This window comes from Dermacentor andersoni, chromosome 7 (assembly GCF_023375885.2).
Source record: "Dermacentor andersoni chromosome 7, qqDerAnde1_hic_scaffold, whole genome shotgun sequence".
In the NCBI taxonomy this organism is placed as follows: domain Eukaryota; kingdom Metazoa; phylum Arthropoda; class Arachnida; order Ixodida; family Ixodidae; genus Dermacentor; species Dermacentor andersoni.
In genome coordinates this window covers 138,918,671-138,942,547 of record NC_092820.1, presented here as the reverse complement: position 1 = coordinate 138,942,547, position 23,877 = coordinate 138,918,671, and the positions used below count along the sequence as shown (strand labels likewise).

General features: G+C 43.3%; 1 long non-coding RNA gene across 1 annotated transcript in view; it reads right to left on the bottom strand.

Annotated features, from left to right (window-relative positions):
* The window catches only part of LOC129385647 (uncharacterized), a 46,271-nt gene that overhangs the window by 5,239 nt on the left and 17,155 nt on the right, over nt 1–23,877 (bottom strand). The window contains exon 2 of the long non-coding RNA XR_011895551.1: nt 1,638–1,679. This is a non-coding gene — a long non-coding RNA (uncharacterized lncRNA). The remainder of the gene's footprint in view (nt 1–1,637; nt 1,680–23,877) is intronic.

Here is a 23,877-nt window from a genome sequence, read left to right as displayed (position 1 = left end):
GCGAACAGATACTTCGCGCTTGCGGATGGAACATTCCCATTTACTTCTGTTGGAGAACAGTGCTACTCTTCTAGAGAAAATCACCTAGTAAATGTCCCCAATAAGAATGGCAGAACCCCTCGTACCCTATACGTGTACTACGGCAAAACGCGCGCATCATCAGCTGAGTAGCGAGAGAATGAGAGAACAACGTGTAAGGTACTTTTCAGACAGCTGCCTATAGGTTATTTTGGGGAAGCGACGCTTCAGCTGCAATTGAATGATCACGCAGTGCCAACCTCATTGATGAGAGACTCGCAAAGCCAGATTGCGCCACTCGAACAGCCGCGAGATGTCCTGATTTTGACGTCTGGCCCTATATTCTTCAAAGGGGAAGTCCGTGCAATCTCACACAGTTACGCGTTAGAAAGGCGCAAAACAGGATTTGTTGCCCAGAGAATATTCCAGAAGCGTCCACATAGGCCACTAAAACTAGTCATCAATGTCATGACATGAGCGGGCCGCTGGTGCCCACGCCATAATGCCCGTCGTTCTCTTCCTCGTCTGTTATTTAACACACTCCATGGGGCCAGACGAGGAAAGCCTTAAAGGGTACAGTTTCTGCAAAGGGCGGAGGCAGCTATAAGATACTGGGTATTCTGACTTTACATACACGCACAATGAGATCTGTACGCGCCATTCGGTTGCTCACCACACCAATTTTCTATAATGTTTTGGAAGCGTTATCTTCTTGAATAATCACAACGTCGCCTTTCCTTCTTCAAAGTTATCTTATGCTACTCGTGAGTGAACGCTTCCAAGTGTGAGGAGATTTTCACGAAGTCATTGCTTAGACGATAGTTTCGCTATAAGCTGCCTCTGGACCTAAAAGCTGGGAAGCTCAGTATATTTCTGCTCTTCATGTAGAGCCTTTGTTGTAGAAATGAGAAGACAAACTGACAAAAATAAGGTGGTGTTAGAATGTCTGGCTCTTTAGAAGAAGAGTTAATGACAGGTTCGCTTGTTTTCTCCGCGCTCCCATATCAATAATATAAGGGCTAACTTGCTGCAGGTCTAAGACTCCTTTCCAAATCATTACCGAAGTGAATGATAAGCCAATCTTAAGAATCATAAGAATCCACTCTCAAAAGCCATATCACCACGAAGATCTCTCGTAAAAAAATGTCCACATGATGCCATAGCTCGAGCAATGGATGAACACACTTTTTTTAGCGCAAATAAGGAGGAAAGAATTTTGGCATTCAAAAGTGAAAATGAACAAAAAACACAAATTCACAGCAATGCCGACTGACTTGCGATAAAGTAACCGCGCTCATTTGAGTAAGGAATCAGCAAAAAACAGCAACTTTTTTACTTAAAAATTCGGGTAACTGTAGAATAACATAATGTATTACAAACTCATTTCTTAAGCCCTCTGAAAACTTTTACACCATACCAGATCATTAGACACCCTCATTCTGACTTTTAATACGTCTTTTCGGACAGTAGGTTCTCGGCTGCGGCTCTCAACGAACAATACATTACATATCCTCCTCGCAATCCTAGTATATTTAAATTTAAAGACATAACAGCTCGTGAAGTGCTAAATCTAGATAGCGCTGTGGCAGTCAAATGTGCAGTAGGTTCTGACAACATACCATTTTCGGGGAGACGATAGGCATCCGCAAAACTGAGGTGACCTTTAGAAAAAAATTATAGGTTATTGTTTTACACATCTACGTATGCAGACATTCCTAAATTATCAAAGATAAACCAGATTCACAAGGCTAGTGATAAACACTACAGTTATATCTCCATCGTAGGTACAATAACTATCTAATAGAAATGTAATAGTACAACAAATAATGTATTTCCTAGAACACCAAAGTAATCTAACACCCTGTCAGCATGGGTATAGAAAGGTCAAGACAACTGACACAGCCGCCTTTTCTTCATCTGAACTTGACTACCTCTTAAATGAGATATATTTTTTCAGATAAAAAAAGCTGTGGCATTCTCAACCACAGCATCTTATTGAATAAACTACAGTGCTACGGTCTTCCTAGAATATGCCTAGAATTCTTTGAAAATTACCTTGAAAACCGTAAACAGACAGTGCAAATAGCTGTCACTCAATCCAAGTTTTTTTGAAAGAACAGTAGGTATATCTCAAGGCACTGTTCTTGGGCAAATATATTACTCACAATACATTAAGGACTTTCCTTGCGTCATGAAAAACTTTTCAATATTGACTTCTGTTGACGAGACGTCTCTCACATCAGACCAAGACTTTCCGAACGTTACTTTTATTTGTGCAAATTCAGACTTTGATGATATGAACAAGTAGTTCTCTTCAAGCAAACTAAGGTTAAACAGACAGAAACCAAGTAGGTTGTTTTAAATTCACCGCGAGAAATTATGGGTGGACACTCGTGTGCGATTACAAAGAATAAATTAGCACTAGAAGGAGCGAATTTTACAAAATGGCTTGGTGTACACTTGACAAAACTCAGATTGAAATCCCATATTGATGAAGTGCGCGAAGAATTTAGTAGCGCTTGTTTTCTCTTGCACAAATGCCGAGACATATTTGACATAGTGACATATATGTCAATATATTTCATAGATATTTGAATTACGGTTAAGTTACCTTGGGTCGCACCTACCGCGGCTGTATATAAACAGTTATATTGCTCAAGAAAACAGCAATGCGCTTTATGACAAATTCAGACTATACTGCACATATTCTACCACTCTTCTGAAGCCTAAATAACATGCCGTTCACCACTCTTGTTATTAAACTCCACCAATGGTTCTATTATTAGCACCAACTATCCAGTCTCCTCATCAATTTTGTTTGCTCCTGCTATGAATGCTGCAACAAAGTAAAAGGAAACTGGCTCCCTCAGCAAAAAAAAAAAAAATATATGGTAAGAGAAAGGTTAACTTAAAGCCGTCGCCGTATGGAACAACCTTCCATTAGGACTAGAGAGCGTACGAATTTCTCCTTTGAATTGACAATAAATTTCTAAAGTCATATAAAGCTGCCTAATATATTAACTGCTAAAAAACATTCTTTCAAGGCAAGTAACCATATTGAATTGACTACCATGTATATTTAAAAATAAATAAATAATGGGGTTTTACAACGACACGTCAAAATCATGAACACATTATGAGGCACGCCATAGAGGGGCTCCGGAAATTAGGGCCACTTGGGAGTTTTTTAACATGCACCAAAAGTTCTTCCTTCTCGCCCCCATCGAAATGCGGCCATCATAGCGGGGATTCGATTCCGCGACCTCGTGTTTAGTAGCCAAACACCCTAGCCACTAAGCGACCATGGTGATTACCATGTATAATCGTGTTGTACGTTATGCTTTGTACATATGTAAATGTGTTGCTTGTATAATTGTAACAATATGTGTGCTAATGTTGTGAAACTGACCTGTGTAAATGCAGGAAACGTTTGTAATCGTATTGAATCATAATAAGCCAGCTATAATTACTTTTCAAGTCTAACAATGTCGAAAAATATACTTTGTTTCTAGCGTATTTTTGTTGTTATGTGACATGCTCTTTTTATGTTTATCGTAAAATTAATCCCAACTAGCCTTTGGCTAATGATGATGAATTATTGCAATTTAATTTTGGCAAATTGTATTGCGTAAATAAAATCTTATTCAACACTGGTGCACTCCGCGCTACTGAGCCTGGAGGCTCGCTCACGCGCAGCTTTCCTAAATGTAGTAGCATTATCTGAGCATACAAATCCCGATGTTTCACGTCTTGCACACAGTCAACTAAAAGTCCTATTGGAAGGCTTTGGAAGTAATCTCAACCACAATTTCAATGAGAAATACTCGACCTAGTGCACACGTAACCAGCACACCGAGCACTTTAATACTGCTGCATCGTTTCGCAAAATCTGGTCAGGCAAAATGAACGCCCGTCACCTAGAAACGGTGGAAGTCGCCCGCATGGTCCCTGGTCGCGTAGCCACAGCGTTGAGGCTGAACCATGTACGAATCACGTATTTTCACTGCTTGTCCGTCACCGCTTGTCGGGCCCTTGAGATCAAGAACATGGCGCGAAGCTGCGTTAAGCTGTCAGCAGCATCACAATGCTGAATCGCTCGATGCGCTTGCAAAATGCTGAGGCGCGTGCCTGTAATCACATGCCACTAATAGAGGTGCTTCGAATATGCAGTCTGAATGATGCAGTACACTTACCTCGTAAGTAGGTAACGTTGAACACAGCACATGTTGGAGTATATTCCGGTAGATGTATCAAACCATCGCCCACGATATCTTGAAAAATTATTTCCTCGTGCGTTTCCAAAGGTTCATAATAAGGAATAAGATTGTCTAATGGGAAAAATAATTAGCATTCAAGAGTAGGTAAGAAACGAAGCAATAAAAAAGGCAATGTCAGTTAGTGCTTAACACTAAAGGAAGCCGCGTGGACAGCAAGCGTCATTGTCACTGTGTAGATAAAGCTAACAAAATTTGGCAGGGATCTTGATTTATTCATTTGCGCTGGTGGTTACAATAATCCGGAGTTTCGCACTACGGTGTGCCTTGTGGTCTGATTTCGTGAAACGACGGAAGCCTTTTTAAATATACGCATATTTATTATTACATAAGCACAGCACCACAACAACTACCAATGGGCTGTGGTCGCACAAATATAGAGCAGTAAAACGCAGCGGATATGTATCGAAGAGTGAATTAAACACCATTATATACGTAGATTCCAGCAAGTACAAATTACTGCCTAACATGTATCAACCGAAACTACAAGAACAAACGTATCTGCATTTTCGAAAAATGACACCCCACCGTTACGAGCGCAGACACCATTCCATGCCCAGGAACCAGAAAATATCAATACCTTCAACAAGAATGAATTCAAACAAGAACCCAGAGAAATGTTTACAATGAAGTGAGATTCCTCGCCGGCGCGTTCAGCATAAGAAACAGCTAGCAACGGCTACTATCAGATTTCGTGTTGAACGAGGCGTTGTTTAGAGCCCCGTTCACGAGTAACGTGTTCTGCGTTTATTCGTTACTTAGTTGGAATAAATGGTCGCTGAGGTACTGAATTAGGCTGCTGAACGTTCATTCCGTCTGAAGTGTGCAAATTTCGTACGCAATGTAATTTTTCTCGCAGACTACACATTCTGAGATACAGCAGTATAGGAGAAATAGCGACTACAGGTGTAGGTGAGAAATTCCATTTCCGGATTATTTTAGAAAAAAAATACACAGGCATTGTCGTTAATTTGCTAGTTCCGCATGAGTTCATGTTCGGGACCGATACATGCCGATAGGTAACAGAACGAAAATGTATAGTTGTCACTGGTGATAGCACTTAGTGAATTGTATATGCAGTATATGCCATTAATCAAAGCGTCGTTGTGCGCAGCTTTAATGTTTCGAAATGTAACCTTGTTCTGGCCCGTCTTGAGCTGAACTTGAGGTTATATTTCGGTTTATTTAGAACTTGTCGTACTGCCATCTATTTTACGTTTTCAATTTTATCTTTATTTTACCTGGAGAAGGGGTCTCAAATCGGCAAGGCACAGCGTAAATTAGACCTAACAGGTGATTTTATAGCAGGGTTTTTGTAACTTGAAGTAACGCACGCGTATTACGTGTTAAGAAACATCAAGTTTTAGAAACTTCTATCGGCACAGCGTACCAATGAAGCGATAAGACGGGGACCAAGAACAACGCCTATATGTGTTTATTCAAAGATATTCCTGATAGTAGTAAGGCTAAATTTATACTCAAACATAAGCAGCCTCTTTTTCTTTAACCTTATTCTACAAACAGTTATTTCGGTTAAAATTTATTCGCCATCTTAAACACCATGTACGAATTATAGGGAAATGTCTTTGTCATCCACCATAAAAAATGAGTTTCCTTTATATAAACCTGCTGTCTGGTAATTTTTTAATGCAGGGTTGAAAGTGCTCCTTAATATAATTCATATTTAGCACGATAAGTAATGCTCCCAACAGACGCCGCTTTGGAACACCTCGCGCACAAATTGACGCTCCGAATTGCTGTTCGTGCAGCTGTATGTATTGGTTTCGGTCAAGTGGGGAATCGTTAATGCATGACGCGACCGGGGCGTTGTTATTAAATTGTTGGAACTTGTGCAAAAGGTTGCGTGGTAAATGAATCGAATTTCTTATTCAAGCATAGGGAAAGGAAACAGGCGGAAATACGATCATCAAAAGCATCAGTAAGCTCACGCAAACGTAAAGTTCACTACGTGACAAAAGAGAACCGCTTTCTGATTCCGCGCTGAAGCAGAGTAAACATGAAGTTATGTATATGTCTACCAACTTATTTGTATTATATATGTTCCACAATTCTGCAAGCTACCGCAATTGGTAACATTGGACGATAAATTACCAGAGTGTGTCATTGGCCTGGTTTAAGAACTTGAATAACATATGGTATCTTGCATTGAGTTGGAAGTACTTTATGATATAGTGCATTTTGGAACATAATTGTTATGTAGTGCAACACGCTAAACAGGAAATACTTAAGCAAGACCTCACGCAAAAATTGAGTAATGAAATGTTCAGCAAAATTTATACGCTATCTTCATCAATTAATATGTTACTCATGAATAACCATCCAGTCTTTCCCAATTCAAAATCCCCTAAAGCGTCAATGGGCAAAGAAAACGCATAGTAAAAAATGTTATGCAGACCCCACGTACTGTGAGAGTCGACGTAAACGAAGCGTTCCGTGTTGGATGCTGTGATTGAGGAAAATTAGGGGTGATGTTGACGGCTAAAGCTTAATTTCTTGAGCGTTTAGTCTAACAGACTGGTGATTTGCTGTTAAATGTTTCCTTGCGTGCACCACTGCTGTTTGTCTGCGTAGTACACACAACACACAGGGAGAGGTGTTTGCTTGAGACGCAGTTGCGCGCAATATTTTACAACCTCTGAAAGGGTAGAGTGTTGTCATTGACTCACATGGCACATCGCATTGTGGGAGAAGTGTTAAACTTGAATCGGATTATGGGGCTGTACGTGTCAAAAGCAGAGTAGGATTATGAGGCACGCCAAAGTGGCGGACTCCGGAATAATTTTGACATTGTGATGTCCTTTAACGTGTCCCAAAACCTAAGCGCACGTGCGTTTTCTATTTCACCCCCGTTGAAATAGGCTGCCGCGATTGTGTCAAATACTTGACCTCTAACAATGCCATAGCCACAAAGCTGGTGCGGCGGGCACAGAAGTGTTGATTTGATGGGCGACCGCTTCCGTAGTGTCTTCGGCACCCTGCGGTACGCTTTAATTAATGCGGATCTGCTTCCATATAAGTTGCCCGCTTGACATGTTTCCATGGCGTCTATTTTTTCAGAAATAGCAGCAACGGCTGTACCGTACCTTGAACTTAAGCTTGTCCTGTGTCCATGCAACCGCTGTCGTATAGTGGTGGGGTTTCCTTGCCTTCTCACGTCCCCTCCCCCCGCACATTATGGCAAATGTCTATTCTTCTCCCTCTCCTTGTTTTCCTCTTCTCCTCTCTGTTCTGTAAGCGTCCCATCTAGCCCAACGCCACCTAGAGTAATTTCTTGCCTTCCGGGGTGCTCTTGTCGCCACGTGGTCATACGTCATCCGCATGGGGCCTTGGTTCCCAGCCAGGCGGCGGCAGCAGCAGGCGCATGCTTGAACGCGCGTCCGCATTGACGTCAAATGCCCGTTGTTGCTGCAAAACGTGGTTGTTTGCTTGAATTTTTATTTATGTGCGTGAATCGGCAACAGCGACTGACATCGGTGTTTATCGCGTGTTATGTGCGCCGAACAGGGTCGTTCACAATTAGAAGAAACTGCGAAATACCTGGGAAGTGTTGTGTGCCTATGTGCAATGAAAATAACAAAACCCGCACCAAAGGTGCACGTCTTCTCCTTCCTTTAAACCAACGAAGTAGTAAAAGCGTGGATGCGTGCGTTTCCACGTGAATACTTGGTCGTGTCAGCTAACTCCAAGGTAAGCAATTTTGAACGTTTATTATTTTCTGAGCAGGTTGCTTGCACCAGTGCTTTGCAATCCTTGCTTACAACTTCGTTGTTTCGCGTAAAGTCTAAATGCATCACACAATGCCCGCGATACCTACTAAACGCACTTGTGCTACACTGTTAGCGAAAGTTAGCTTACAGTGTAGCCGCAAAAACCATGAAAACAGCTAGCTAACATGAGCCGCAAAAGCCCAAATTTTTGGGGGTCTTGCGGCTCATGAGCTTTGAAGACTACCTTGCACCAAAATATTACTCTGGCATGAACCAGTAAAATGCGTTAGATTACATCGTTATACTACCATCTCTTAGAAACGTAGTCAAAGGATGTCATGGGCCGGCTTCACGACGTAGAGTTTTAGATCCCGCGACCAAAAACCATATATTGAGAGTTTAAAACCACGTGATCAGGAACCAACCTGAAGATCACGCGTTTAAATACTACCGCTGTACTCCGCAAGGTCTCGATCATTGCAAGCTCCGCCGAATCCAGTTAAGCCTATACTCGGCGACAGGCACGGCCGGGTCAGAAATGGCAACGATCGATGCCGTGGCGGTGCATTTGCCAACAGAACCGCAGAACGCTGGAAACGTAAAACGTATGTACGTCGCGTAAGAGGTGTCTCAAGTGGACGCGGCTTTGTGCCCGCGCCGCCCGTTGCATGACCGACGAGCCAATCGAATGCACTGCGTTAGTGCGAACTCATCGAAAAATAATGTTACAATTCCGCTCTGCGCGGCGAACCGGCGTGGTCATGCTCGCATTCAGCTACAAAACTCCCTCAAGACTCGGTCCTGGACCGATCCTCTCTACGTCAGGGAAATATCTTGCCGTTCGCGAGAATTACCGCCATCGGCCCGCAGCCTGCAAACGATGAGTTGTCGCATCTGCTGCTCCGGCTGGAAGCAAACGTGCCGGTCGGAGTTCATTGCCAAGCACATGCCCACTTTTTCATGCTTCTACGAGTGAGAAAACGGCTCTCTTGTCCACTTTGAAGCTATAAACGGAATCGTCACGGCCCACTGTAGCACAAAAGAAACAAAACGTTGGTTAGTTGTACCAACAGTCCTGGGAAAGCCTCACGCACTAGAAATAGATGCGATCATGTCGAGCACTAGTTCGTATGTCGAGTAGTGTAATACGGGTGTCACGCCGCGAACTCTCCATGGCGATCAAACCCGATCAGGATCGAATTTCTTGGTCGCGTGTGCGCCCCTAGAGCAAGCGGTGAGAGGTAGTCAATCACAGTCGAGAATTTTGAAGGGGATCGCGCTCGATCGCGATCCAAAGTGGCCGTGTGACACTGGTATAAAAAAGAAAAACACCTTGGAACGCTCATCCTTATACTCCGACAGGGGTTTAAATTGTGCATCAGCAGACTTTTCCTTCTTGGGTCTTTTTTTATTGCTGCCACAGCAGATTTCACATGGCTGTATCCATTATGTAAACAGCCATGCATACCAATGTTTGCAACTTACTGTTTCACGGTCGCTATACACATTGTATAATTGCTCCTCACCAAACAAATGAGCTATAGAATTTGATTAGCATCGATGTTGGTATACAGAACATTTCCCTCAGTACAATCGCATTCTCAGAGCCAAACACATTCTTCAAGCAAAAGAGTGGCCAATCGTCATGTTAAATAAAAGCAACCATCACTGATTTTAGTGGGAGCCACAATGGCACGGCCTCACGACTCAAACCACGCTGCTCTGAAATTACGCAGCACTTACTTCCCAGCGTAAACAAAGGGTACACGTTAACACCCACATCTACTAATCAAGGAAGCACCGTTGATTGCTGTTGGCTGCTATCTATCATCTGCAGTGGCAAAGGCTGTGTATTCGTGCGTTTTACGTGTTACTTTTACCATGATATCGGGCATACAAAAGTTGAATTGATGGCACTAGTGGCTGCAGGTGAATCTACGAAAATGCATGCTTGTAATTCAAACAGCTCAACCTCAACTCGGAACTCCTCCTGTTAAACTACAAGTGTAGCTGCGGCTAACCAACAGCAGAATTTTCTTGAACCCTGCCGGTTGTTCCAAATACCTTGAAATTCATGACCTTGGCAATAGGGAGATTTAAGTTTTGATTGTGCAAAGAGAGGACACAAACCGCAGGGCTTACAAAAGAGTGCCAGAAACGTATACAAGACTACCCCAAAGCTGCACAAAATAATCCAAGCGGGCATGACGCTTTCGATATGCAAAGGTCTCTTTGAGAACCCAAACCACTTAGGTTAGGCAAATTATAAAACTTCATATTAAGTTGTACACTAGATGGTCTGTATACTTCAAAGCATGCCCAGGAATTCTTTACTACAGGGTGATGGACACGTCTGCATTAGAGTGATTCTGAAAGTTAAGATGTGGCTGCTCAGTTATAAATAAATACCTGGCAGCCAATAGGTAGTTTCGATAGGCAAAATTCATGTTCATGACCTCGAATAGCTTGCCCAAACCAAAAATTATGTTCTGCCAAGCTCATTACTTGCACTGGAGTCTGTGTAGCCCTCACTGCAGGGGATAACTGGCCCCCTCTAATGTAGAAAATATTAAGCCTTAACTGGGCCCAGAATAAGAAAAAAATAAATTTGTGTAGGCGTAACGAGTCCGGCTCTTGCCCCCCCCATTCCAAATACACTTCCAGAGCCCCTAGCTCTAGCTAATATCACTCACTCTAGATTTAGCAAGGTCAGTTAAGTCAACTGGTGCCCCTTGATCAAGCACGTTGAACTAGTATAGCATAAAACAGTACTCAACACTTTCACCTCAGAAGACAACAGCAACACCAGTAGCAAGAATCTACAAGAAAGTAACGTTTGCCATCACAGGCCTTCTTCACATCTGTCTTATCCCTCAATTGCATGAAAGTATAGAAGTGAATAGACACACATAAATATGTGACACTATTCAATGGCAGCAAAGTTTATTTTGAGCTTTATGGACAACACATTTCACAATAGATGCCTTTGTTGGAACCTAAGAAGCAGTGCATCCCATCACCATATAGAAACCAAACTGTGCAAGCAATTAGCTAGTAACTGAGAAGAGTGTACGAAAACACCCACTTAGCGTGGGAGTGGAAAACGAAACAGCTCTCAATCACAAGATGACAGTTACCTTGGTGCATGCACATAATCTCCCAAGAAATATATTCGTCTTCTCGTCACACAATACATGGAAGAACAGAACAGTACATGAAGCTATTCAAGACAACCCCGGACTTATTATTGCTTCTAACATATATACCGTGGGTCGCATGATAAACACAAGGAAGAGAAATCAAATTATGAATTATGCCTGTGTCGTCCATGCTTTCATTTCTCGTTCGTGTGTTTATCATGACAGCCCACAGGGTGAATCAGTTCTGAGTCGCTCAGCTTCCAGTTCTTGCTTCCAACAAATAACAACTTCTTGCTAAAAAGCATGAGGCTTATTTCCTCTTTGCCTTATTGCACAGCTTCATTATGTGAGAGAAAGTAATACTGCATTGGCTCTGCTCGTGGGTAGCACTGACACTTGAAATCATACAAAGGTGGCAGGCAGCGCATGAAGCAAGGCACATGAGGTATCTCCGAGAGCTAGAAAACTTGCTGGTACGTCCTACTACAATGACTGTTCATTTACATTGTGCTCACATCACCGTCCTGAACATGCAGAAAGCTGCATGTTCAGGACTATGATGTGAGCACAATATGAGTCAAAATACCACCACAAGTCAGTCTGCCGACTGGGATACAAATGAGAACCCTCAAATGCACAAAGCAGGCACTCAAAGCTGTCCTACAAGAGTGAATTGCTGAAAGACAAGTTATGACAAACACCTTCTTAGCTGATACCTTAACACAAAGGCTTTTAGGTGAGCTTGCCAAAGAGACATGAAGCACTGACATACGCTACCTGTTATAACCATAATCTGAGCTAAGCCACTAAGCTTATGGCTTTAAAACACTGCAATCATGTATGATTCAACGCAGGTGAAAATCAATGCTGGTTAAGCAATATGTTGCTTGGTCCGTCACTCAAGCCACCTCGTTGAGCGTGTTTTGACTGTTACTTCGCACACCCTTGAGTAGCTGTGCAGCAGCACTGCACCAAGGAGTGAGTTATGTCTGGCATGCACATTCCTGTGCTTGAAAATGACTGTCAATCAGTGAATAAGGGCGCAATCATCCTTGAGTTCAGTCTGCATCAACCTTAGCAAAATCGAACGTGTTGTACTGAAACAGGGCAACAGACATGACGACGCACACATACTTAAAATAGTCAACAGTAGCTTGCTTAAAATAGTCAACAGTAGCCGAATGTCACTTCGTTTTAAATCCTTTTCTGTTGTAACTGTAGACAACAAAAATGCATTAAATCCCATATGAGTGTGTTTACTATGGCTCCATTGCTTTGCTCCTAATAGTTTTGCTACACACTGCATAGAAATAGCAGAAAAGGAATACGCGCCCCTATGGCTGGCATTTATGGATATCAAGGGAGCCTACAACAGTGTAATTCAAGAGAACTTGTGGTGCACAATGGGCACACTAGATGTGGAACGTGGACTAACTAATCTCTTAAAAGATATCTATAAGAGTAACAAGGTGCTTATAAAATGGGAAAAAAGGTATCTGAGCCTATAGAGATACATCGGGGGCTGAGACAGGGGCGATCACATTTGTTGTTCATGCTGTACCTACAAGGATTAGACGCTAAATTAGAGAGGAGCGGACTTGGCTTCAACATTTCTTTTGTCAAGCAGGGAGAGTAGATTGAACAGTCATTACTGAATTAGCACTCCTGTGTGTTGTGCACCTGTCGAATGTGTGCGTGTGTGTCGTGCTGTGTTATTGAGCAAGTGTGTGTGCACGTGGAGGTGAAGGAAGTGTCTTCTGCATCCTGCAAATTCCTGCTCTAGATGGCTGGTTATCAGATGCTCTAACATACAGGCATCAGCCTTCTTTTTAGTCTAGTGTGCCAAGTTACCACTAAGATTATTATTATTATTATTATTATTATTATTATTAATATTATTAGAATCATCACTTTGACCACATTAATTGTGTTGAAGCCAGCGTGACACATAATTCAAAATATTTCTGGAGCTTTGTGGGCTCTCTCTTCTAAAAGAAGTGCCAAAGATGTACGTCTTCTTCATGAAAATAGTGGTCTTGTCTCGAACACCGCTGATGCCTTTGCAGAACATTTCTGTTTGCTATATGGTGTGAAATATGCTTCAAGTAACCTTCCTTCTCAGTCTGGCGCAGTGCATGCTAACAGTCAATGAAAACCTCGTTTCCAAGTATATGAAGTGCCTTAAACTTTGCCTTAAACTTTCCCTTTCTTGTGGTGTTGATGGTATTTCCTCCACAGAGCTTAACCCTTTGAGACGCTGTCTACACAATTGGGCACAGCAGGAGCGTGCATCAATAGCAAAAGCACTGATGAAAGTAATGGTATTTAAAATGTGTTTCATACATCTTGAAACACTTATTATTGGAACTGTGCTGCAATTTTGAATAACGTGCAGAATGTTTTAACAAAATGAGTGGGAAGGTAGACGGCTGGGTGTTGTTACTCTGTGTCAGTATGTTGTATGTAGCGGGTTCACTTCTTTCATTATTTTTTACAATGTCGTGCACCAGGCATAATTGTCAAGTGGCTGGATAAGTACTTTTCAAGCTTTTCAAAACAAGAAATAGTACATGTCTTCATATTTTGTGTTCCTGTAGTGAGTTTTCGCATGGAGTCGAAATTTTGTAACCTTGACAAAACTCGCTAAACAATTGAAAATTCTTAATATTTGCTGCAGCTGTACACTTTCTACGATTCTGAGGATGCAAGAGATGTGGTGAAAGCAATTTTTCAATCAACGGGATAAAGTGGTGTCTGAAAGAGTTAAGACGTATGGAAGCATACTTGTTCCTCGTTCTCACAAGCATCTTCAATAGTTCCCGAAAGTCTAGTAACTTTTCTAGCCCTCGGAAGGCAGCATGAACATTGCCCATGCACAAATCAGGTGCTAGATGTGCAGTTACTAACTGCCGACCTATATGTATCCTCTTCAGTGCGTCAGGTGTTTGAATCGATATGGGATTCCTCGCTTTCTGTTAGTGCTAAGAGCATTTTAATAAATGAACAGCATGACTTTGTGTGCCGACAACTTAAAACTATTTCAGACTGTCAACAGTGTTCACCACTGCATCGACTTCCAAAAAGACATTTTTTCACTCTCAAACTGGTGCAGAAATAATAAGTATTCTTAAATGCTTCCAACACTATGGCATTAAGTTATATGCACAAAACGCACCATGTGAAATTTTGATACACCCTACGTGATGCTCCACTCCTTAGGGTCGATGAAATGAAAGATCTTGGTGTGTACTTCGACAAAATGCTAAGCTTCTCTTCACATAGATAATTACACAAGATGCCCTTCACGCTCTTGGAATTGCATGCCGTATATTGCATGATTTCCACTCACCTGTTGTGTTTCTGAAATTATGCTGTGTGCCTCCAACTACTAGAGTATGCCTCTGTAGGAGGGGGGTGCAATGAGCAAATCTAATTCTGACCTCATTGAACGCATCCAGAATAAATTGATGTCTATCTTCAAGCACCACTTTTGCCATTCTGGCGACCACAGTTGAGCCTTCTCAAATATACTTCAACTCGCACCTCTAGATTCAAGTCTTAATTAATCGCACCTTTTGTTCCTGTATAAGGTGGTCCATGACATTATACATTCCTTAAAGCTCGTTAAGTGCACCAGTACAAGGGCTCTCTAGCTGTTCCTGGGCACTACAATAAAAATTTGAATGATTGATTATTATCGTAGTATAAAATTGTGCCTTTTAAGTATGTACTAGTATACTAGCTTTTGTGCAATTAGAAAAAGGGCATGAATTAAGAAGAGAGAGAAAATGATAAATGAAAGGTAGGAAGGTTAACCAGGACTGAGCCTGGTTGGCTACCCTACACTGGGGAAAGCGAAAGGGGGACGGAAAGATTAAAAGAAGAGAAAGTCCACTGGGGATATCAGTCGGTCATTCAGTCCGGATCACAGACGCTGACTCAATCCGGTATCTTTCCAATATCGCAGCAGCGCTTTTGTGGCCTTTTGTAGCTGCGATATGCGAGGCCATGGTCCCAAGATCTTGTTCAAGGGGAACGGCTTTCCATCTAGCTGATTGAGAGCTCTGTAGAGGTCTTGCCTTTCATCTTCAAAAGATGGGCAGTAGCACATTAGGTGTTCTATGGTTTCCTCGACACCGCAGGCTTTACACTCGGCGCTATCAGCCATTCCAATAAAAAATGCATATGCACTGGTGAATGCGACGCCCAAACGTAAGCGGCACAGCACTGTTTCCTCATTTCGCGGAAGACCTGGTAACAGCCGCAGTTGCATAGAGGGATCGAGGGAATGCAATCGATGTTGAGTGAATTCAGGTGTGTGCCACTTTTTTCCAATGTCAAAACAGTGCGCTAGCTCGCCTAAGTGTTGGGCTGCGTCGGTCCGCGATAAAGGTATAGAAACAAGGCTTGCCCCTTCGTGGGATTTTCTAGCAGCTTCGTCAGCGAGGTCGTTGCCGGAGATACCGCAAGGACCAGGCAGCCACTGAAACACCACGTCGTGTCCTTTCATGATCATGTGATGGGGCATTTCTCGTCTCCGACACGAGTTGTTCACATGACCCGCGATGAAGAGATGACAGAAGACATTGTAAGGCCGCCTTTGAATCGCAGAATATTGCCCACTGATTAGCCGGTTGGTTATTAATATAATAAACGGCACCTCGGAGGGCAACAAGCTCTGAACCGGTCGATGTTGTCAAGTGAGAAATCTTGTATTGGATGCTTAGTGATCGTGATGGTATAACCACTGCGCTGGTGGAGCTGGTCTGAGTGGAAGAACCATCCGTATATATGTGGACTCGATCAAAGTAGAAAGTGTGCAAACAAACCGGAGTTGCTTGCTTCAAGGCCAAGGTAGGCAGGACGGTCTTCTTTCTTATCCCTGGAACCGTAAGACGCACTTGAGGTTGTTTTAAACACCACAAAGCTGAGGTTGAACGTGCTGAGGGTGTGAAGCCCGATGGTAAGGAGGCACGATGGATGCTGACCTTGTTGGAGAAGGACGGCTGTGGTCGTCGTTCTGGCATGAATTAAGAAAGTGCAATAACATGCCATGTGCCTGATCATATGCATTGTGCTATTAATTTCTTGAGTTTTAATAATGGCTGGCTACTGTATGCAGTGTTGGGCTATAAAATAATATGCCACAGCAATTATTGCGTGCCTCGCTGAACAAATTGAATATATCTTTCTCAGTCAAAACATCATAGCAGGCTGAAAACAATAAAATGCAATTTTTTTTTGTGGTGACGAAGTGTATAAATTGTGAAAATAACCTGTTTATATATTTCATACACTATGCAAATGAGCTGCTCCCGTACATTCGAATAAGTTCTTCAATAGTACGACTTGGCAAAGGGCAACGAAAGACTCCTATTAAAACCCTCTAATTCTCAAGCTTGTATTATCTGACGGTATGTCATTTCATTAATGTAAAGAAAGGCAAACTTGATATGTGGAAACCAGTTAGAATAGAACATGGCCCCTACACTGTGAAAATGTTTTGTAGCAATACACTCAATGTGAAGGCCTCCGGATGCGGTGTTGATGCATCAAAATAACCTAGAATAATAGAGGTGCTCCATGGGCTAGATTTCGCAGAATCAAGAATTGGGGGGGAGACAAGATACGAATTACATGCATTTTAGCTATTCTAGTCTTTTTTTTGTGAGTGCTACAGGTGTTTCAATTCTGCTTTGCTGATTTTCTCAGAACCCACTTTTTCACGTTTCTCTCATGCACCAACAAGCATAATTATATTGACACGGATGCTTTATCTGTTACCGTATTTCACCGTATCTGTTACCGTATTTCACCGGCTAAAAATGTTAAACGTTATCGCTCGGTGCAGGATGCGCCTGAACTTATCGCAAGTTTCGCGAATGTTATCGATGGTTCTGTCTATTGTCGACGAACCTTGCTAATCTGATTGCATACGCGACACGAATTGTGTTGTAGTTTCTGGAAGGCGCGCGGGCACCAGCGAATAGGCTGTAACTTTCGTCGACTGACGTATGCGAACCGACGCGCTTGACCCGCAGATGAAATTTTCTACGATTGCCGACATTGCTCGCCGCTATCGTTGTGATTGAGCCGGCACTATTTCTTTACCGTCACTACTACGTGGCAATTAGCCCCGAGAACGAACTACAGGGGCGCTGCGAGCGCCGCTCGCGTGACGTCAGGGCAAGGACTCGCGCCTGTCGTCTGCTACAGTTCGGGCGTTGTCCGGGCGCTTTCTGCGGTGTTTTCGTTTGTTCACCCTCGTTCTCTCTGCTTGTATACTTATGGTGGTCGTCTCAAATATATTTTTACGACGTCTTCCTTTGCGAACATTTATTCAAAGAGCTAATTTATTAGACAACTATGCAGTTCTCAAAGGCAACGCTACAGTGCTAGCCGAAGGAGCGCAAAAGAGCCCATTGCGGGTATTTCATGCGCGGATGGACAATTGCAAAAGCATAGCATACAGGAATCTAGTTATGATACCATACCTGCCGCGGTGCAGCAAGTATGTCACAAACGCTGGCTATATATGACTTCTACAACAGTTACGTTGATTTTAATCCGCTAAAACAGGTTTGCTCACGACGAGTACTTCATGGTATAATAACGAATTTTCGCATTTCTTCACAGAAACGCTGGGCCGTAACACGGAGACTTAACTAACACTGGAGTTTAGATTCTACAAGCACCACTTGCTTCTTTAACTGCTTGTCAACATTAGGCGGTTCTTCCCGTGTTTATTTTAGGTGGCGGAAATTTGAAGTAAAATTAATGAAGGCTTACAGCTATTTACAGAATACAAATAGAAATGTACCAATATGTATTTCCTTTTCCGCGATACACGTTCAACTCACTTGAGAAATTTACTGGTGCTTGTTGCTTGAGGAATATACATGACGAATCTGTTTGGCGAACTGACACAGGCTGCTCGGCCCAATTTTTTTAGTGAAGTATGCCTGTTGGACCGCATGGCTGCACCCAGAAAGAAATCGAAGCGTCAATCATTAGTAGTATGAGACATATTGAAGATATCAAAATTCCCACCGCTGGATGGTCAGAAATCACGTGAAAGTATATGCAAGTCTTGTGGTGCTTTCTTTATGATTGTTTGCGATTGGATTGGAGTAAACTTTATTTAGCCTGCAGTTGGGCAAGGTTCTCTTTTATGTACCGACGAAGCGAATAGTTATCCGTTTGTATAATTAAAGAACGCTGGATCGAGACATGGTGAGATGTACAGAAGGTGCTTGAATTTTCCTTTTCTAGGCAATCTAAGCTGCGCTGTAGTAGCTCGAGAATACTTTAGCCATTCCAGTTGGCGCTGTAAAAAAAAATGCTTTACGGTTTCAATTCGAAGTTGTAGTGAACTGGTGGGTTTCGCGAACATAGCGTGCCTCGCCATACCGCCAGTCGATTGCCACCGTTACGTGATCAGGGGTGTGCCATATTGTCGATAAAGGCTACTGAGGGCCACTATGAAACATTTCATCACTTTCAATGGATTGGCTCTCGATCTTAACAACGAAACTTTTCCCCCAGGTGATTGCTACTATGGTGTTTGTGAATTAACTGTGTAAACACTCTACATCACACGCCGTCGTGTTAGCAGCCATGAGCAATTCGTTTTTAGGAGGCCTGTTTCAGAGGAGGATGAAAGTAGCAGCAAACTTTTTCATAAGAAATGCGCGCCTATTTTTTTACGCATTAATGAATGACCATATTTGAATAGAACAGCACACCAGATTAACAAGAATCATGATGACAGCTTCGCTGACATTCTTTTTTGCGCAACATTTACGGATAGACACGGAGCATATGTGCATTGCAAAACCAGTAGACCCCTTTAACGCTACATAGCTTGCGATATCCAAGCCGCAGTTTCTCGACTCATGCGCTTTTGAAGAAGAAACTGTGGTTAAGGCATGGCAGCTGAAAGAAGCCGACGTATCCTTCTATACGTACGGCTCGAGCCACTCGTACCCCAAGCATACACGAAAGGAACGAGCGCGCGCGGCAGTCGAGCGAGCCGGCGCGAGCAGCGTCCTGGCCGTGACGTTAGTCGCGAGAGGAGCCACTCCTAATTCTCGCCGCTAATATTTCCAACGCAGATTTTTTTCAGTTATACATTGCGCGCCTAATTCTTACATAGTTGGCTGTGCAATAAGCTACCAAAAAATGAAATGGTACAACAGTTTTTGATATATAGCATCGTCGTGCAGGTGTTTGCAAAGCGATCTTGCAGACAGACGACGCGCGAGCGCTGATGTCGATATTTTGTACACTATTGTTACTTCAAAAATAAAAACAAACTGTTGCGGCAGGTGTATATTCATTATTGAAACGTGTTTTTTATATCTAAAAGCACATACAGATCACTAACTTATTGTTTCAAGCTTAGTTTACAGCAGGCTGTTTTAGGCCGGACTTTGACGGATGAAGACGGAATAGTCCAGTAACAGTGCGCCGCAGCCGAAGAGCGAGCTTCGGCGCGCGTCGGAGCTTGTCTCCAGTGGTTGCCCGCCCTTTCCCTCCAGCCGAAGCGAAGCGACGCGTTCGCTTGCCAGCGCGCGTCGGTGCCAGTGGTTGGGGCATAACGCCTCTTGACATTTGGTGGACGTGCTGGGCCCTTCCCAAACCTGGAACTCCGCAGCCGGACGCTCCCTACCGTTTCTGCCATGCCTCAGGACGCCGCGCAGCCCGATCCTCCCCTGGCATCGCCTGTCGTCTGCTCCGGTGCTCTACGCCAACGAGATCCTCCGGTCTTCAGTGGCAACGACGACCATGACGTGGAGGATTGGCTCTCGTCATACGATCGCGTGAGTGCGCATAACAAATGGGATGACAAAGCTAAACTGACTAACGTCATCTTCTATCTTTCTGGAGTCGCTAATCTCTGGTTCCGGAATCACGAATCCAACCTTTCCACCTGGACAGCATTTACCCATTCTTTCAAAGAAGTCTTCGGTCGCCCTGCTGTGCGCAAGCTTCGCGCAGAAAAACGCTTGCGTAGTCTCGCTCAGCAAAAGGGCGAAAACTTCACAAGCTACACTGAGGACGTAGTTGACCTTTGCCGGTGCTATAATCCCGCCATGCCCGACTCTGAAAAGATCAAGAATGTCATGAAGGGCATAGAGGATGACGCCTTCCAAATGCTCTCCGCGAAAAATCCTCAAACGATTGACGAGGTAAAAACGAGGCAAAAAGTGAGGCGTGTTGTCCACTTATTTTGTGTACTCTCTGCACGGCTCATTTTTTTTGCATAAAAGAACTAGTACTTAAAATGTTTTTTTTTATTCACAGTAACATTATTATTTGTTTTGAAAACATACCGGGTGTTTCCGCGAACACTCCAAAAATTGTAATGGTTGCCTGTGGCAAATAGCACAATTCTACTTCATGAGCCGGTCTATATAAGGAGGCCGATATTACTTGCACAAAAAATTGAAATGCATAATCTACTAATTAAAAAATATTAAGTTTTAACTAATTACCTCATGACCCAAACGCAGTTATCAAATTCTAGCCGTGGAACTCGCAAGGCGGATCCACTTGGAAATAATTCTCAGGATGGCACCACTTTTGAGATATTGATTTCCAAACTTCGCGGAGAAATGCATTCGCATTCGAGTTACTTTCCTGCTTTAATGCATATAACGACGTTTCGTGAGGAGAGTAACTGGAATGCCAATGCGTTTCTCCGCAATGTTCGGGAATTAATATCTTGAAACTGGTGTCATCCTGTGAATTCGTTCCACATGGATGCGCCTTGCGAACTCTACGGCTAAATTTCTAAATTGCAGTACATGCCACAATGTAATTAGTTCAGAAACGTAATTAGTGAATGTATGGTAATTAGTCAACTTCGCCCGGTGGAGCGCCGACCAACGTGCTGATCTTTGCTGCTTACTTCTAGAGCCTGTTTCTCCGATCGCGAACTGCCCACCTGTACACCTTGCGGCCTGCTAGCTTCATCATCATCATCATCATCAGCCTGATTACGCCCACTGCAGGGCAAAGGCCTCTCCCATACTTCTCCAACTACCCCGGTCATGTACTAATTGTGGCCATGTTGACCCTCCAAACTTCCTAATCTCATCTGCCCACCTAACTTTCTGTCGCCCCCTGCTACGCTTCCCTTCCCTCGGAATCCAGTCCGTAACCCTTAATGACCATCGGTTATCTTCCCTCCTCATTACATGTCCTGCCCATGCCCATTTCTTTTTCTTGATTTCAACTAAGATGTCATTAACGCGCGTTTGTTCCCTCACCCAATCTGCTCTTTTCTTATCCCTTAACGTTACACCTATCATTTTTCTTTCCATAGCTCGTTGCGTCGTCCTCAATTTAAGTAGAACCCTTTTCGTAAGCCTCCAGGTTTCTGCCCCGTACGTGAGTACTGGTAAGACACAGCTGTTATACACTTTTCTCTTGAGGGATAATGGCAACCTGCTGTTCATGATCTGCGAATGCCTGCCAAACGCACCCCAGCCCATTCTTATTCTTCTGATTATTTCTCTCTCATGATCTGGATCAGCAGTCACTACCTGTCCTAAGTAGATGTATTCTCTTACCACTTCCAGTGCCTCGCTACCTATCGTAAACTGCTGTTCCCTTCCGAGACTGTTAAACATTACTTTAGTTTTCTGCAGATTCATTTTTAGTCCCACCCTTCTGCTCTGCCTCTCCAGATCAGTGAGCATGCATTGCAGTTGGTCCCCTGAGTTACTAAGCAAGGCAATATCATCAGCGAAGCGCAAGTTACTAAGGTATTCTCCATTTACTCTTATCCCCAATTCTTCCCAATCCAGGTCTCTGAATACCTCCTGTAAACACGCTGTGAATAGCATTGGAGAGATCGTATCTCCCTGCCTGACGCCTTTCTTTATTGGGATTTTGTTGCTTTCTTTATGGAGGAGTACAGTGGCTGTGGAGCCGCTATAGATATCTTTCAGTATTTTTACATACGGCTCGTCTACACCCTGATTCCGCAATGCCTCCATGACTGCTGAGGTTTCGACTGAATCAAACGCTTTCTCGTAATCAATGAAAGCTATATATAATGGTTGGTTATATTCCGCACATTTCTCTATCACCTGATTGATAGTGTGAATATGATCTATTGTTGAGTAGCCTTTACGGAATCCTGCCTGGTCCTTTGGTTGACGGAAGTCTAAGGTGTTCCGGATTCTATTTGCAATTACCTTAGTAAATACTTTGTAGGCAACGGACAGTAAGCTGATCGGTCTATAATTTTTCAAGTCTTTGGCGTCGCCTTTCTTATGGATTAGGATTATGTTAGCGTTCTTCCAAGATTTCGGTACGCTCGAGGTCTTGAGGCATTGCGTATAGAGGCTGGCCAGTTTTTCTAGAACAATCTGCCCACCATCCTTCAGCAAATCTGCTGTTACCTGATCCTCCCCAGCTGCCTTCCCCCTTTGCATAGCTCCCAAGATCAAGCTACAGAACAGGTATTCGGCTTTAAGCCACGAAGAGGATCTTAGTGTTGAAGCAATGAACGACAATCTTGTGGGCATCATTAAGGAGTGTGCAATAGAAGTCGGTGGTAACTCCGTTAGACAGGATACCAGTAAGCTATCGCAGGAGACGAAAGATCTGATCAAGAAACGCCAATGTATGAAAGCCTCTAACCCTACTGCTAGAATAGAACTGGCAGAACTTTCGAAGTTAATCAACAAGCGTAAGACAGCTGACATAAGGAAGTATAACATGGATAGAATTGAACAAGCTCTCAGGAACGGAGGAAGCCTAAAAGCAGTGAAGAAGAAACTAGGAATTGGCAAGAATCAGATGTATGCGCTAAGAGACAAAGCCGGCAATATCATTACTAATATGGATGAGATAGTTCAAGTGGCTGAGGAGTTCTATAGAGATTTATACAGTACGAGTGGCACCCACGATGATAATGGAAGAGAGAATAATCTAGAGGAATTCGATATCCCAGAAGTAACGCCGGAAGAAGTAAAGAAAGCCTGCTAGCTTGCTGGCCGGCTGATCAAGGAGCGAGTAACGGACAGCGTACGCCGCAACAACTAAGCCACGAGTGTGGGCGGTCAGCGATAACGTCGTCGCTGATGACTGACGGGAGCGGTGACGTAAGGAGCCTGGACGGTGCCAACACCTATAAAACGAAGGACCAACCGATGCTGGAGTGCAGTCCGGTGGAGCGTCGACCAACGTGCTGATCTTTGCTGCTTACTTCTAGGTAAGAGGCGCCTACTTGGTGGGATCGGTCGTTTTTCTTTTTTTTGCTCCACTGGACCGCACTCCTGTCTTGAACCACGTCACCGCGAGATTGTACAAAGTGTTCAAAGTTGTTCGAAAAAGATCAAGAGAGTATACCTTGTTCCGAATGCAAGAAAGTATACCACGCGGCCAAATGTTCGGGAATGACTGAAAAGGCTTTCAATAACATGGGACCACGCAAAATCGACTGCTGGATGTGTGATAGTTGTAGAAAGCAGGAATCAGAGGAAGAAACGTGAGAAACCAGTCACGCGGAACGCAGTGGGCAGGGGAAGGGAGGAGAGAAAAATCAAATGAGTCATGTTACAAAACTTATTGAGGACATTGGCCAAAAGATGGTGGCAGTCATGGGCCGACTAGAAGAGATGGAAAAAAAGGTAGACAGACAGTGCACAACAGAAGGAATAGAAAAATCTATGGAACTGCTGCCGCATAAATATGACGAAA